The 18,405-nt window shown below is 39.0% G+C and overlaps 1 long non-coding RNA gene across 2 annotated transcripts in view; it reads right to left on the reverse strand.

Annotated features, from left to right (window-relative positions):
* Nucleotides 1–18,405, reverse strand: part of LOC118407348 — a 25,752-nt gene that overhangs the window by 2,990 nt on the left and 4,357 nt on the right. For both annotated transcript variants that reach the window (XR_004830140.1, XR_004830139.1), the window contains exon 2: nucleotides 17,919–17,989. This is a non-coding gene — a long non-coding RNA (uncharacterized LOC118407348). The remainder of the gene's footprint in view (nucleotides 1–17,918; nucleotides 17,990–18,405) is intronic.

Genomic DNA, 18,405 nt, shown 5'->3' on the forward strand with positions numbered 1-18,405 from the left:
TATAGATTATTTAAGGATGCCTACTGTACAGAACTTTATGTTAAAATGAACCTGTGTAAAAGCCAAAGATCCCTTTGTGCGCAGTTCCGAGCAGGGATATTACCATTGTACATTGAAACCGGGCGGTATCAAGCAATACCTGAGGAAAATAGAATCTGCACAATGTGTAGCCTGGGTGAGGTAGAAAGCGAGGCACACTTTCTTTTCTACTGCCCTTTTATGACGACTTACGAGAAAGTATCTTTTGCAAAATGTTTGGCAAATGCCCAGAGGTCATCTGGGAAAGGGACGAATTCAGAATTAAGTGGCTGTTTGAAGAGGGGGTCCCCGAAATTTCTAACTTCATACGCAAAGCTTGGAATAAAAGAAGAAGGCGATTATACACATGAATACACAACCTGTCCACTTATGTACTACTATTATTGTACTATTATGTTTTCAGTATCTTCTGCGTATAAACTCTGGCCTGTTTAGTTCTGTGAAACCCTTGTTTGGTGGTTTTGATTTATGTGATTATGATTTGATATCTGGTCTGTTATCCGATTTGTATAATCATTATGGTTACCGATTTTGTTCCTGTCTACTACATGTATTATGTTTTCCTTATTTTCTGTATAAACTCTGCTCTGTTTAGCTCTGCAAAACCTTTATTTGATGGTTTTGATTTAGCTGATTATGATTTGATATCTGGTCTGTTGGCTGATCTGTATAACAGTTACCGATTATGTTCCTGACGTTCTTCTATGTTATAATATCCTATGTTCAATTATGATTTATATTATGTGTGTCTTATAAGCCCACGTGGGCTGGGCGTTCTAACGCATGACACATTCATTCATTCATTCATTCATTCATTCATTCATTCAGTTCAAAATTATATTGTATGATATGAAATCCAGCAAAGGGCAACCTTCCCAAAAACCAGCCATCCCCATTACAAGTTATACATCTTAGCTTCAGGCATGGCACCATAAACATTACGAGTAGTATGTGTCTGTCAGTCGTATTCAAAGAAGGTGCATGACTGGCCACATATAGGGGGAAATATGCACCTTCATACAGTCAAACATAAGTCACAAAAAACACAGGCTGAATGTCTCAAGTGGCGCAAAATATATGCTGGAAGTCTTTAGGTCTGGCAAAGTTGCATCTTTTTTGCAACCGACTGATGGCAATTCGTACTGCACACAAGTCATAGCAGGCAAAATTTTTCTGTTATCCACACTATTTAATTGTTACATTTCTAATGCATTAGTACCTTGAGGTTTTCTGGATATACCCTATTTTTCTGGTTTTATGGTTCTTGCCAATACAATCACACGGATGATGCCATAATGATGTTATATTACGTCAAATTTCTTACAACCTTCATGTTTTTCATCATTCTCCGAAAATCTGGTGATCATATAAGCAGTTATAGGATTAGGAGTTTAAAATGTGGGGCTCAAAAGACTTGAGTTGGCTTGAAGAGGGCATGTTTGACTACATACATTTATTCCAAGGCCACAGCAAGTAATTTTTTTTTGATGACATCCTCTACAGACTACAACAATAATCAGGTAGGTCGAAAAAAAACAAGATTGGTACCAAAAAAAAAAAAAACATGATGGCTACCTTTTTTTAAAATAGACACCATAAACATTGTAACAAGAACTAGAGTTCCCCAGACACATACCTTTGCCAAATAAACCCGTTCTGTTATGTAGAAAGATGTCTGTAGACATAAATGTGTTACTCATTACATTTTATTTTATATGCTATTTGGTAAAGTCAAACAAACTCATCAACTAGAGTTTGGCAACCTTATTAGCAACATCCGTGAATTTGAATCTCAATTTGAGACCATATAGTGAAAAGGGAGATGGCAGTGTATCTAACTTACATTGGAAGGAGTGGAATTCAGACTGAGAATGTTATGTCAATACACTCTTAATTTTGGCATGATAAGCTAACCATATGGCCAATTATCATATTATGAGGGTTGTTAGCAGTATAATCTAACCATGGATAGGTCTACCATATGGGAGGTGTATGACCTTGCTCCCTCTGAAATATCAGGTTGCTCAAAGCACTAACTGTTATTATGTTAACGTTAGGCCAGTCCATCTTAATGTCTTGGTTAACGGATTCACTGCTCCTATTTTCTGACTGTGGGAAAAAATTGTATCTCAGCCCTTGAGTACCAAAATGAAATCGTCTGAGCACGAGCTTTTGGTTGCAGTCTTGCTTTCAAGTGAAGAATTTTATATATTTTCCCATCTGATTATGCAAATAAGGTAAAATCATAATGCCGGCTTTGACGGCCATTAGTGGGTGCGCATCTCTTTATGGCGCCGACAGGACCGGGAACCGCCCACGACCTCTCACAATTTTTATTTCTTTTCCTGCTGATAACAATTTCATACATGTTAGCGGTATTGTACCTTTACACAGGCAACTATCGGCCTAATTGTACCGCGTGTGCCAATTTTAACACGTATTTTCAGTCAATTTTTTGGACGATGTTTGACAATTTTTGTGCAATTATCTGGCATTGGTGACGTATTGTTGTACAGATAAGCCAAGTCACTAACAGTGGAGAGAATGGGTGCTGGTTTGGGATACCGTGCAATTGACCGAAGGGTACATTTATGCCGACATGCAATTAACTGGCTTCTACTGTAGATTAAAGTGGCAGAACAACTCGATACAAGTACGTCTAACTGGAAAAAAACAGTTGGACTTGTCTAAGTCACTAACTTGTATGCAAATCTAACTACTAGTAATATGCAATTCATGTTTGGATAGTTCCTAGTATACGCTAAGACAACACCATAAGAACAGTTAGAATTGTAGAGATGGAATTGTCTTTAAGTTTAAGTATTGTTTACCTGGATGTCTAACCTCCATGAAGAAAACAAGGCTTTTTTTTAATTCAGGGTTATTTTCTTTTACCTTGCAAGGGCAGGTAGCATTTTTGATGTGTGTAATTCTTTTTCTAATGTCAGGTAACATTGAATAAAACCAACTTGCACTGGTGCAAGTTTGGTCTCAGAATACTTGCACCACACAATTTTCCATGCACAAACTTGCATATACATGTGACCTATTTCGAGCCCTGTTTAAGTTAATAATGAACAAGTGACCGTAGGTAACATACTCTGTGACCTAATTATGGTTTATGTCGGTTGTGATGTTTTCTGTGGTGTATGACTCGGAGTTTATATCACATGCATACAGAACACATCACATCAGGTTATACCAATAACTTACTTAAAAGCTAACATACCTATCACTAGTATCACTGCCAAATTTAAAACACAGTCCTGTACGCATTAACAGCGAAATCAGCATCTCAATCGAACAACACCAAATGAAAACAACAACACAGCTTCACAATGGTTACCTGAGATGCACATCATTTTAAAAAGTGGGTCAGTGACAGCTGTGGACATAACGTAACCCCATATCTGATTGGAGATAAGTAATTGCCAAACCCCATCGTCTATAGGCCAGCTATTCCACAATACCAGGGAAATAGGGGTGATTTCTCAAATTATTACATCGATAATGAAGCAGCTACCGAGAAAAAAAAAAAGATCCCAAGGATCAAACAGTCACGTTCTAACTATAAAATGTATATGACTATCCACCGCGCAAAATGTTAACAGTATGCTTTGTCAAACCAACCTCAATACTGGAAACGCAAAGCCCGAACGAGATGGCATATTCTGACGAGGACAACATCTGCTTGACGGTGTCCAATTACCACAAGAACTAAGGCGCGATCATAAGGAAGACCTGAACCACTATACCGGACGGCGTAAGGGTGAAAACTGAAATCATTACATCCATAATAAAAACAGCTACGGCGAAAAAAAAGAACGTGCATCATTTCCCAACCGAGTACAGACGACATGCCAATCCAAATGTGATTGCGGCATACGGAACATAGATATAGGTGCAAACACTCAACGAACAAGTGATTACAAGACTCTGTTGCTGGAGGTTACCCTCCAGTCACAGAGTAAAAAAGATAGACAAAGTTGCTTTACATAATACAATCAAAACATCAGTGCTGTATCTTACTGCCCCAAGAACAACATTTAGTTTGAAGCGTCTCAGCAAGATTGATGGAAAACCCAGAACTTCTGAAATTCCTTCAGGGATCTCTGGCAAGTTGCACATGGAATGAAAGCCCTGAACTATGAGTATGATGGGTTTATGTGATACATATAGAATACAACACAGTGTATTCCGTATCACCTGAGGTACCAGACCAACCGCGGGTCGGATTGGCTGAAGGCCGGGGGGTGATCCGACCCACGGGAGAGCTGTGACCAAGGGTGATGTGGAATACACCATGTTGTATTTTATTTATGTCGTTTTCACGGCCCAGGTTTGACATAATAAAAATGAGAACTTGACTTTGGGGTATATTTAGCATAGCATATAATTATAATGTAGTAAGCTTTTCAACCTAAGCAATATCAGATTGTTTTAAGTAGAAATATATTCTTGATGAGGCAATCTGTATGACATTGATATCTACTAGTACTGCACTATATAGCCATATTCCCACATTTACACCATTGCCTTCACCAAGAAGGCTATGTATTCAGTTATTCCATAGGTCTATATGTAGGTCAACAGCATATAACTTGAGAAATTGTGGAAGGAACTTTTTGGTAGGTGTGTAGTGGTTGTAGAAAGGAAGGGCAAGTTCCAAAACCGTGTACCTAGTGTTTTCCTAGGGCACTGTAGCGGGAGTTGAATTTTTGTGCACTTGTTTGGGGACAGCATACATGTTGTACTCCAGAGGTTTTCATTTAAGTGATGCTGAAGAAGAGTGATGGATGTCAATCAAAACTTCCGGAAGACAATCGGTTGACTGGCGGTTGTAAAGAGGAAGGTCAAGTGCGAAAATGGTTTATCTGGCTTTTTCCTATGGTGCTGTAGGTGGCAGTGAACAAGAGAACTCAAGATGTTGCGGATGGATTTCCATGATATTTGGTAGGTGGGTAGGGGTGGCAAAAAGGAAGGTAAAGGTAAAAAATGGGCCCCTCTAATGGTTGATTATTTGGCAAAGGGATGTGATCGTGGATCTCTAGTTATTTCATACTTTGAGCGGTTAAAAATGATGCAGAAACTAGCGGCTACTTCACAATCAAGTGTACCCATTTTTTTTTCTGACATATTATCAGTTGAGAGCAAAAGCTGCATGTAACCTAATACTACTAGTAGCAGTTTTAGACATTCATTCCCCAAACCTGGTACATTGTATTTGTGAGAGTCTGTTCCTTTTTTTTATGAGGATGGGACTAGGTAAGGTAAGGTAAGGTTCCTTTGGCAGAATTCCATTTTATAATGAAGTATACAAATGACTATCACATTTACATCTTAATCTTGCATGGTAATCAACTAATTAACATTTAACTAATTAGAAGTTACTCATGTCACACATAAGAAATGAAAGTATCATTTACCAAGGGATCATGATACCATCACACTAACTATACAAACCCTAATTTCCTAGTCTCTACCAGACTCCGGATCGCTGGAAAAATTGTAGAAATGGTACATAGAGGAGTAAGCCGGCCAGAGGAATACAGCTGGCCAGGGAACAGCACACAGATCGCGTGCTGTTCCCTAGCCGGCTATATTCCTCCTCATTATTCACTGCGAAGTGACATTAAACGCTAACATGGCTGAAAAGCGTAGAAAATGGGGTGTTTTGGGTGCAAATCGTGTTTCGGCCCTACTCTCATTTCCGGAAATCCTTAAGCCAGCAATGTAAACAGGCCAGTGACCTAGATTGACCTCTGAAGCGCTGTGTGAAGCCAAGTTGTAATGCCGCGCGCCGTGGATAATTAAAAAACTATTATATAATAGTACTAGTATTTTCTTTATAATTGGCTAGATTACTCGTTAGGTTTTCCTCTTTCTGACAGTATCAGTCGTGTTTTTCTTTCAATGCCAAAATGCCCGATTTTTTGCATTATTTTTTACATGAAAATAATGTTTTGTCTCTAATTTAAAAAAATTAAAGGATCGAAACTCAGTTGGTCTTCTTGTAGCTAAAGGAATAGCCTTTCACCCTATATACAGTTATTTTGCTTCTGGATACTTCCCTGGTAGAGCTGGTCGCTAGACTTTAGGGTATGCCGCCGCCAACTGGGGTGTGCCCCCTTAAGGGCCAAAATTGACTTTGACATTCATCTTCCCAAAACCTATCCAGCTACTCTAATCAATACAAAGGTTCTTAAGGTTCACTGACCACAAATATCCAGACAAACCCCTTTTAGTAGTCTCCAAGCAGACCCTACGGTGCCTTAGAAATAGTATCAAAGCTGGTAAGGGACTTAGTATAGCGGCACCAGGTGCCCGTTTGACTCCCTTTGGCCGGCTATCTCGCTTTGGCCGGCTATACTCCTTTGCCAGCTTTGATACTATTTCTAAGGCACCGTAGGAGACTACCCTTTTAGTAAATGGCATACATGTAGCTCACTTTAAAGCAGATGGTAATGTAACCTGACCCTTATGTAGCCTTATCTCTGCACCTCCAGAGTCACTTCTGTTAATAATCAAAACCAAGCAGATGTGAGGTAACCCCCCCAATTAACACAAGAATCAACATTCTGTACCAGGTTCAAAGTCAATTAGGCCCAAAATCAAACCTGACCATCACCTGCATTTTACACAACAAGGAACCTGCTGTCACAAAAAGAATTTTGTAAATTCTTAACCTTTGATCTAACAGAGAAATGGTATCCAGCTGTAATATAGCTCCTGAGTCTCTTTCTCCTCTTCGCTATTACATCTGGCCCCGATTAATCTGAATTGCGAAGAAAAGAGAAGAGACTCAGGAGGGCCTACATCCCTTTTTCCGTTACTCTCATGTCCCAAATAAACGTACCGGGACGTTTATTTTTTTCAGCCTCACAATCCACCCGGTACGTTCTTATTTTGGACGGTACGTTTATTTTTTTTCTGAAAATTGGGGCTTTGCTAAGCCAGGACCCACAAGGAATTGAAGCTTTTGGGGTTTCTGCCCATACTTCCGCGGTATTTTTGCACAAAATTCACTATTTTTCGGGCGAAACAGCGCGGATTTCCCCGCGCTTTGACCGCGTACGCGGTACTCTTTCGGTGATTTCGTTCCATCTCGCTATGACGTTACTAAGTAAATGTTGTTCTTGGGGAAAAATAAGATACCGCACTGACGTTTTGAAATACAATTTTTACATAAATAACTATTAGTTTTAATTTAGTAGTAGTTTACAGTCTCTGTCTTCATCGTAAACCAGCACCTTGCACGAGGAATTTCTGGTCTTGTGGTTCCATGCGCTTTTGGCAGCAAGGCGGAAGAGTGATTCGTTCACATAATAAATGCTGGACGTAAAAATAACAATTATAACTTCGTTTTCCTTGTGATATGAGTTTTGATGCCGCATATTCTCCAAAACGGCAGGAATTCGTCGGTAAAAACAGCAAGTTCATAATCATTTCTAAGCTTCAAACCGCCACAAACACTTTCCTCTGTAGATGCATGTACCATTATGCCGAGATGGTCACGTCGAAATAAATTTTCTCTACGTATGCTTATTTCTTTGGCAAAAATCAGCCTTAGTCTAGTTTGCACATAAATAACTTTCATGTAATAGACTTTAATCGTTTTTATACCGTGCTACACATGAGAATTCTTGTTGCGACATTTTACCTTGGTAAAAATGGAGTCGCCCACTGACCCCTAGTGACCTTGTTTATCTGCTGCCGACGCCATCTTGGAACATTACGCGAAGACGGAGATTTCCATTTTTGGCCCGCGGAATACGAAAATTGGGACAGCGTACATGCATTTCAAGAACCTAAAACATCAGATACATGAACGGTCTATTTGTAAAATCTGTCCATATAGTCTTCCAGTATGCACAGAAATGACGATGTAGAGAAGGTTAGAGTGCAAAGAGTCGAGAGGAGAGAAAACGCCTTCGTTCTTATTCAACAACACTTTGGTGGAAAAACTTCGCATAAAATCACATAATTTTGTATAATGTTTCTTTATTCAACGTTTCCTTCGTAAATCGTCCAAGTTGAGCCTACATTTTGCTGGTGTAGTGCAGAAATTGAAAAAAAGTGAACCCCGCCAGTCGCGCCGGTGACCGCTATCGGCAGTGCTGGCATAGCGACCGGACCGAAAATCGTCTGGCCGTGACCGCATTCGACAGGTGACCGCTATCGACTATTTCTTAATGCTTAGGTCAATGGAAATTAAAAAATCTAAGGGAACGACGAAAACTGACCGCAATGGCTAAGTGGCCCCTATACTCAGGTGACCCATAAGGTAGGTTTCACTGTTTCAAATAAATAAATAAAACACCGTACCTTTTATTACAAAATGGAGAAAATATACTTCGAACAAGATATCTATCTAACGTTATAGTTCTTCAGCTCATTATTTATACAACTGATGTGGTTCTTAGGCATAAATGAATAAAAAGAATCTTCTTTTCTTTGGACAGAAGTAGCATGGTCACAGTTAAATACTTGTCAATTTGGTAATTTTCCGGGGGGTATGTTTATTCCGGGGGGTATGTTTATTAGATATTGAGGATTTGTCCGGGGGGTATGTTTATTCCAGAAGGTATGTTTATTTGGGACATGAGAGTAAGCGTTATGAGCCATTTTAATTCACCGTTAATCGTTACGGACCCGCTCTAATTCAACGTTAATCGTTATTGGTATATTCTTCGTGAAGCGTTATTGGTCATTTTAATTCAACGTTAATCATTATTTGTTATCCCGAATTCACTGTTACGCGTTACCAAGAAATTCTTCGTAACAAGTTATTCCCACGAATTCAAATGCCAGATAGAGCCCCTGAAATGCAGGAAATGGTGTTTCAAAGGGTCCAGATTTCAGAATTTCTCTGAGCCTCCTTGCCGCTTCGGGTAAAAATATGTTGCGTAAGCGTCGCCCCCAAAAACCTTTTCATACAGATTTCAGTGTCAAACTTAGCGTAGTTTCAGGCAAAATTTACTCCTCGAATGCATAAAATTAGGTTTTTCTGTAACTACCTTGCGACGTACGGCTTGTGCCTTTGACGCTCACGACGACATGGCGAAAATATGTTTGGGGCGTTGGTCGTCGTCCAAAATACTTTTCTCTCTAATAAAATGTCATTTGATTTAGCTTCGTTGGACAACAAAATTTGTCCTTTAAAATGCTATTTTCCCATTTTACCCACATGTTAACAGTTTCCAATGTTATATCTAAGTCTGTAGCAGCTAATTGCTTATATTGGTGTTGTCTTTGTATGTAAAAGTAAGGTATTATGTGTGTTTGTACTAGTATAAGTTCAGAAGTAGAATAAGATTATTAGCACACTCTTACATATTTATTTACAAGCAAAGCCCAGGATGTCATTTCCAAAAAAAAAAATCTGTAGCGTCCGTGCCCCCCTTAATTTCTGTACTATTATTAAAGTAAATCCCACAAGTTTATGATTTTTTTTAATGACAGTTTGAGGTGATTACAGATATTACTATATACTAGAACAAATTGCTATGAAAATTGCTCTCCAACTGCTACAATTCTGATTCAATACATTAATTACAGTTTTCACAGTTATGAATGGTTGACTTTTATCTCTAAAATTGAAAATGTGATTTTTTAATGAATTTGAGCTGCATTTTTCTGCGGTTTCCTCCACAAATCCAGTGTCATTTGGTACATCCCCCAGACTTAAAAAATGGTCCATTCCAAAGCAGCGAGATGGGCGTGAGATGATATTTGATATTCCCCAAAATATAAGAATATAAGAACACTAGTTTGGTAGAGCTACATTATACAAGGAATAAAGTAAACATAGTATTACATAGTAAGTAATGTGTAGCGTCCGTACCCCCTACACTACTGTTTATCTTGTCCAATTTAACTATGTGGCATGTATTGAAGAAAGATGCATATTGCTGGTTTGATGACATGGGAAGCATTGTGTTGTATTGTTTTATGTAGACCATCACTTCTTTATCAGATTCTGCAAAATCCTTTAGGAGTATAATGCCTAAGGTATGTACCTTCGAACTGCTAACAACAAAAAAAGAATAAAATGAAGTTGAATTTTCACCCCATGTGAACCCCTTGATTGTGAAGTAGCTGAAGCCAGTTACTGAGTTAGGATTCCTAAATATTGTAACCCACAAAGGGTAGACTTCACAGCGTCCTCACGCCAGTGGTATCAATAAAAATACTTGCTCCCTGAATGTTGCCATGGAATTGGATTGAGTTGCTTCATCTTATTACTCTCAAGTCCCAAATAAACATACCCCCGGAATAAACATGCCCCCGGGAAAATTGCCAAATTGCCATGTAGACTGTGTCCATGCTACTTCTGTCCAAGGGAAGATAATAAGCAGGTAGGTTCTTTTTTTTTTATTTACTAATACCTGAGCACCATTTCAGTTAGCTTTATGAATAATGTAAAATATTATTAACTATAACGATCTTGTTCGAATTATATAATTTTCTCCATTTTGTAATAAAAGGTAACGTTATATACTATGTAGAAAATAAATTCATAATATCCCTAATGTTGAAAAAAATTGGGCATAAGTTATTACCTGCTATGACCCATTTTGTAACAAAAGGTATATACTATATATATATATAGAGAGAGAGAGAGAAACCGCTGTAATAAAAGGTATATACTATGTAGAAAATAAATTCATAATATCCCTAATGTTGAAAACAAATGGGCATATATATAGGTTCCCCGCTATGACCCCTAACAGTGCTTTCAAATTCAACAAGTGAAAATGATACATGCATTTTTCAACTTGGAACTTGAAGCAAGTAATCAACGAAAATTGTTGTATATTACTTATAATTATTGGCATATCATTCAAATAATTATATAGCTGCAAGTACTCAACCTTCTTTTCTTTTAGACATTACCACCAGTTAAAACATACATCAACACCCCCAAAATGTCGTTTTGTTCATAAACTCCTGTTCACAAAGTTTTTGTGAGAGCTCGTCTGTAAAAGTACCTCATGATCTCAGGCCACTGATACATGTATGTTACAGATTATGACACTAGAAACCGCTAAAATGAGAAAATCTTACTATCATTTTTAAAAGTTAACACTCAAGAAATATAAATGGTATTCTGTGTCCATCATTACCCCGAAATAAAATCATTTTCACATCATTTTAATGGCTCCTATGGAACAAGGTGCTAGTTTTACTGTCACCGCGGGTTACAAATGACAGCCATGTTTGATCGGTTTCGATCCAGTTTGGAGCTATTTTCACCGACAAATTCCTGCCGATTTTGGAGAATTTGCGGCCTCAAAACTCTCATTACAGGGGAACCAAGGTTCTAGTTGTTGTTTCTTTATGTGAAGGAATTATTCTTCTGCCTCGTTGTCGCTGCTGATAGCACATGGAACCGCACGGTCGCCCCGTGCATGGTGCTGGTATACATGTGATCAGTGTGTTCATTTACGATGTAAACAGAGACTGTAAAAGTTATTAAAATTGTCTTTCAAAACGTCAGTGTGGCATCTTATTTCGTCCCAATAATAACATTTACTTTGTAGGGTCATAAGACTCGTAGCAAAATGGACCGATATGTTTCGGTTTACCATGTAATCGCTATGATGTTTGGAGTACAGCGGCGGGGAAATCAGTGCCGCTTTGGCCAACAAATAGTGAATTTTGAGCAAAAATACGGCAGAAATATGGGCAGAAAAACTTTCAATAGTTCGGGGTCCCTAGTTAGCAATTTTCAAAAAAATAATAAACGTACCCAGGCTTTTAGCTAGGCATGCGTCAACGTGTCATTTAGACGCACTGTCCTAACAAACATAAGAAATCGGACGCAATACTTTTAAGCAAGACGCACTACGGACGCCCAAATTTTTCCTCCCAGCCTCAGTCAGGGCAAACATATTGTAACAGACACAAAAAAATCTTGGCTGAATTCTACAAAATATGCACCTCAAAGTGCAGGAAATAGCATTTCAGAGGGTTATGATTTCAAAATTTTCCGGGGGGGGGGGGTTACCCCCGGACCCTCTACAATGCTCGCCTGCTTCGCGCCGCAGATCACTCCGATTACTTTGGACGCCCTAAAATTAATTCCTAGCTAAAAGCACTTGGAATTCCATTCGATATTTCTCCACTCCGAATCCTTGAATCTGGTATAGATTTCTAGAGAGAATCTGGTATAGATTTCTAGAGAGGACACACGGACACACCCACAAAGGAGGAATATTTCACACCATTGTCTATCAATTGTTGGCTGTTGCAATAGTCCAATACATCTTTTGATAGTTTGCTAGTATAATGTACTGCAGCAGTAGAGTTGCAGACCTTGTAAGATTTAGCAAGTTGCAAAATTATGTTTCCTTTATGTACAATTTTTAAAATTACAAGCCAACAAAGGTATGCATTAACTCAGATAATTATAGGGGCATTCCACTCCAGAAGCGAGTGTTATTTTCCGTTAGATGATATTTTTCTATTCGCTTGCCGCTAACCAAAGTGAAAGAGTGACTATTGGACATCTAGGAAGGTACACAAAAGTTTGAAGCTAAGCGACTCTTGGAATACAGAGATTTGGTCACTTTTATGAACCATTCTGCTCTAAAAAGGCTACTTTTATACATGGAAAAATTACTATAAAGAATGACCCACAAATGTTCTGATGACGTTTGTGTATTAGGATCACTCAAAAAGTGATCCTAAAACAGCATAGTATCAAAATTCATACTTTTAGTAACCAGTACAGTGGAAGCCAGTTAATTGCACCTCGGATAAATGCACACTTCGGGTAATTGCACGGAATCCCAAAATCCCAAACCGTCTCCCATTCACTCCATTGTTAGTAACTTCGCTTATCTGCACGACAAAAAATCACCAACACTGCACGAAAATTTGTCAAACATCGTCGGCAAATTGACTAAAAATGTGTGCTTAAAATCGTCAGACACGGTACAAATAAGCCGATAACGGCCTTTGTGAAGTCGCTATACTGACAACATGTATGCAATTGTTATTAGGATCAAAAGAAAGCGATATTGTGGGGTCGGCAGTCTCGGCGCCATGAAGAGACGCCCTAAAGGTCGTCAAAGCCGGCATTACGATTTGGCAGACAACTTGCTATGACATACTCAACAACAAATGTTCTCTATGTGTCCATTGGCTAATTACGTAATTAGGGTCGCGGGGAAATACTTATGCAGCGCTTTTATGTTCTTGGCAGCCAGTCGGAAACAACACAGCGACTCGGGGCCTACAGACGGACATAACACTCGCCTTCGGCAGTGCAGTGCTTTAGTTTCCAACTTTCGTGATCAGGAAGCTAAATAACGTACACAGTAACTTGTTTTTAGTTTCGATTTCAAGTGCATTGCAGTACGATGTTTCGTGAAGACATGTATATGATGTCCGGAGTACAGCACTACTGTAACACGTAAATAAACTGTGCGTTGTACTACCTCCCATACTCTGGGCCCCTCCGCCCGTGGTGGTGCGGTCCAAATGACCAACTCATTATCGCACACGCCGGATAATTGCACGTAATTCGCTGGCAAATTGGGTGTGCATTTAAGCGGCTTCCACTGTATCTGTTCCCATGGTGAAAGTCACGTCCTCCCCCTATAGCTAACAGCCCACAATGCAAATTGGATGGGTCCTCAGGGGAATTCGAGAACTCGTTTGCTACAATGTTTGCCCAAAGTTTAAACTTTTGGTAAATTGGACCAAACAATCTTTATTCAAACATAATTATCTATTCTCAGAGGAATTATAATACTCGCTTCTGGAGTGGAATGCCCATTTAAGACTGCATAATGTTCTCATTTAGTAAAATTACAGTCAGCAATGCCTTTTTCACTTTACTTTACTTTTTCCTATTTAGAGACGAGTTGCAAAGAACACACAGAATTTAGATCTGTAATGTTACACCAATAATCTGTAATGAACGCACAGAAATAGCACTGATAGATATATTGTGACACATACAAAACCTCACAACTTTTGGGGGGCTTACAAGAAGCAAAATGTTATGTAAATCATGTAAATCAACGATAGTGACAAATAGTGAAATATTATGGAAATAATAAAGTGCACCACCTCAGTATCAAAATGGAGTCCAAAAGCCAGAACTCTATTTGCTATTCAACTATGCCCTGAAACAACATAGTGTGAGTGTGCTTACACAACTTAAGTGATCGACTCATGAGCACATGATATTACAAGGGGGAAATTAAAAACAGGGCCATCATTTAAAAAAAATTGAAGGCACAGTCTCTTCACCTTTTGGTCATCAAACTAAACATTATACTTCCGTGAATAACTTCATCAGGTTGGCAATTATTCATATAGTAAGGTTCTTTTAGTAGCAGCAAGAAGTAGTTCCCGTCATTCCACCCTGATGATGGTGTCTGACAGACACTGAAACGTTGGAAGTAAGTTATTTTCTGGTTGTGCTAAAAGAACCTTACTATATGTAAACATTATACTGATAAAAGAACAGACTGCTCTAGGCAGCTAGCCACCTATTGCTCTAGGAAGCTCTACTTATTGCTCTACTTATCGTGTAATACTTTACAACGATACAGCATAAATTGTCTAGAATCAACTTCAATCAAGTCCTTATCTCTGTATCTCACCAGCAATGTTCTAGATTTTGGATTTTCTGTTAGGAAAGCCAAATTTATCAAATCAGATATGTGAGTTTTGAAGTAAGTGATAAATGGTTGGATAGTACAACTGTGTAAGTTTGTATTTTGCACTCTGCTGTTAGCTTCTTTTTGTAGTCTCCACGAGCCTCCTTTCAGGATAGTGAGCAAGCATTCTTACTATGTATTTCCTGGAAGTACGTGTGCTGTTAGCATACAAGTTGAACAGGGACATGGCTTTTACTATGCGACATTAGCCTTAGAAGTAGAACTTCAATTTTCAAAGTCAATTTATTGGCACATAATAAGATGAGGCAACTCTAGTCCATTCCATATCAAGATTCATGGAGCAAATATTTAATGTGCAGCTAAAACATCATCAGTAAAAATTGTGCAGTTTGTTTTTGTGCTGTTTTTAACTGCCCAAAGTATGAAATGATGATGTTAATTTGGTAACATGGAGTAGTAAGTGTCAATATCATCCAGAATATTTTCACTTTTAATGCAACAATAAGGTTGCTTTAAACTTTATTACGGTACTCCAAGAGTACAGTAGATAAAAGAGTGTGGAGCCAGAAAGGAAATGGATGCATAGACACATGTTTTTATTGGTGAGAAATTCCATTTCAGCAAGCGCAACTGATTTCAAGCATTAGATTGGAGAGTTTGTTTGTAAGTTAAACTGAACATTATTACAGGTACACTGTATTTTCAGGTAATCCGCCTTATTTAACAACTTAAATCAATGCAGAACACCTAATCACCCTTGTCAAAAGTGCATAGCATGTTGTTTTATACATATAACTTTGGATAATTGGAACATCAGCAGGGACTACAGAAAACTATCAAACTAGTGAAACCAAATCATTATTCACCAAGTCAAGAGAGGACTTCTAACATTCTCACACCCAAGTTTCTCATTGTGTAATAAAGAAATGTAGTTATCTGGCATGTATACTCACAAAATTGAGCAGGATGTACATTGAGTGTCCGACTCCAAGATAAATATGCAAAAATTATTGCTAGAACTTGGCCAGAGCCGCCAAATAGACTGAATCATATGCCATTATAGCAAATTAGGAACTAGAGTACATTTTGAAACCTACATGTAAGGTGTTTGTTGGTAGTCAACATTTAACAAGTATAAAAACAATCCACCCAAATACAAAGGAAGATGATAGAAAACATTCAATAACAAAACCTGGGAAGAAGTTCTCCAGCTGCTTAGAAGTCAGCTCATTTCTATTCCTAGTTCCCCCCCCCCCTTCACTTGAGGAGAACAGTATAGGCAGACTGCTTTAAGGAAGTCAGCCTACAACTCTTACTTTTAATTTCTTATGTTCCATTCATACTATCACTAGGCCTTGCAAATCAGATTTTGGCCGAAACCACCAAAGTAGGATTCATGTGGCTCCGCCTGAACGGTTGAAGTCACATTAAAGTCGTCTAAATCGAGAACTAGTGTCAATGTGGTTTGCGCAATTTGCGACTCTAGTATAAATGTAAATGTAGCTTAGGAACTGCAGCTTAGGAACTGCATATTTACCCGGTCATGGCGTCACTTGTCACATGGTCATGATCATCTAGAAACTAAAATCCATCCTAAACTAAAGGGTGGATGACACCGATGACAAAAAGCGGTCCTCGTCGAATTGACAGACGAACAACACATCTAAACATTCAAGTATTTTCAACACCAAACACCAGCTTTTGTGGTGTTAATGGTTATGGTTTATGATTTCAGTGCAATTCAGTCCTAATACTGCAAGTATAATTTGTTCTCTGTTTCGATAGTCTAAGATTGGTTATACAGGGTAATGCCTGTTTCCCAGGGACAGTCTGAAGACAAGTCTTGCCTAATCCTCTAAGACTAACATAATCTAAGTTTAATCTTGGTCTTCAGCCAAAATCTTGCCTAATCCTCTAAGATTAAAAGTCTGACTTTAAAATTTGGTCCTCAGACATCCCATATTGAGCAGACAGGCGGATACCTGTTTCCCAGGAACATGTACTGAAGCAAAAATCTTGCCTAATCCTCCCAGATTAATAACAGTCTGATTTTAAATCTGGTCCTCAGACGTCCCATATTGGGCAGACAGGCGGATACCTGTTTCCCAGGAACATGTACTGAAGCCAAAATCTTGCCTAATCCTCCCAGATTAATAACAGTCTGATTTTAAATTTGGTCCTCAGACGTCCCATATTGGGCAGACAGGCGGATACCTGTTTCCCAGGAACATGTACTGAAGCCAAAATCTTGCCTAATCCTCCCAGATTAATAACAGTCTGATTTTAAATTGGGTCTTCAGACGTCCCATATTGGGCAGACAGGCGGATACCTGTTTCCCCAGGAACATGTACTGAAGCCAAAATCTTTGCCTAATCCTCCCCAGATTAATAACAGTCTGATTTTAAATTTGGTCCTCAGACGTCCCATATTGGGCAGACAGGCGGATACCTGTTTCCCAGGAACATGTGCTGAAGCCAAAATCTTGCCTAATCCTCCCAGATTAATAACAGTATAATTTCAAATTTTGGTCCTCAGACGTCCCATATTGGGCAGACAGGCGGATACCTGTTTCCCAGGAACATGTACTGAAGCCAAAATCTTGCCTAATCCTCCCAGATTAATAACAGTCTGATTTTAAATTTGGTCCTCAGACGTCCCATATTGGGCAGACAGGCGGATACCTGTTTCCCAGGAACATGTACTGAAGCCAAAATCTTGCCAAATCCTCCCAGATTAACAGTGTGATTTTAAATTTTGGTCCTCAGACGTCCCATATTGAGCAGACAGGCGGATACCTGTTTCCCAGGAACAATCTGAAGCCATGTCTTGCCTAATCATCTAAGATTGAAATAATATAAGTTTAATCTTGGTCTTCAGACATCCCATATTACATGTACAATGTAGTAATAAAGGCTAATGCTAACACTATCTCTGTGTAAATCCTCTTGGTAATCCTCTAAATTGTGATTAAATAAAAGAACGGTGCAGGCTAGTTAACATAACACAGTATCACAGGACCCAGGGCAACAACAAAACGGTATAATTTCCCAGGGAGGGGGAGGGGGTCATGTTGGTCCCAGACCAAGAGTCAAAGATTAGCAGCTTGGTCTTGGCTAAATGTCTGTGACCTGGTCACAGTTCGGCATCCAGATTAGTCAGCAAATAACTTAAAACATGCATTTACTACACGAACAATGACCCTATGTAAACTACATAATGGCATGAATGAAGAATCCTACCGTCACTAGGCCTGCCCCCTCATGCTTGGCCTCTCATGCTTGGGTATGTGCATCTTTCAGTTGAACCGTCGCTGGAAAATAAAAGGTTATTGTTATTTGGTGATCCCTGTGCCATACCTGTGTTCATGTTGTCGTTCTTCTGTCCTGTAGGCTTTATCACAGTTTTCAGCTAGGGGTTTCAAGTTTAAGATTGACAAATTTCAATCATTTCACATGGTGCGGGAAGTGGTTGTCAAGCATCACCCCAAGTTTTGAAAGGTTTCTGACCTGAAATGGTCCCATGGTGATACTTTCTGAGCTATGAGACCATGGACCAAGAGACCAGGGCTATCCTTAGTCTCTACCCAGACTTCTCTCCCCCTCTCTCTTTTTTTTTTTTTCCCCTCCCCCTCCCCCTCTCTTCCCTTCCCTTTTTTTTCTACTTCCTCTTTTCCCTCCCCCTTTCCTTTTCTTCTCCCCCCTTCCCCCCTCCCCTTTTTTTTTTCCC

This window comes from Branchiostoma floridae, unplaced genomic scaffold (genome assembly GCF_000003815.2).
Source record: "Branchiostoma floridae strain S238N-H82 unplaced genomic scaffold, Bfl_VNyyK Sc7u5tJ_1319, whole genome shotgun sequence".
NCBI classification, from domain to species: Eukaryota; Metazoa; Chordata; class Leptocardii; order Amphioxiformes; family Branchiostomatidae; genus Branchiostoma; species Branchiostoma floridae.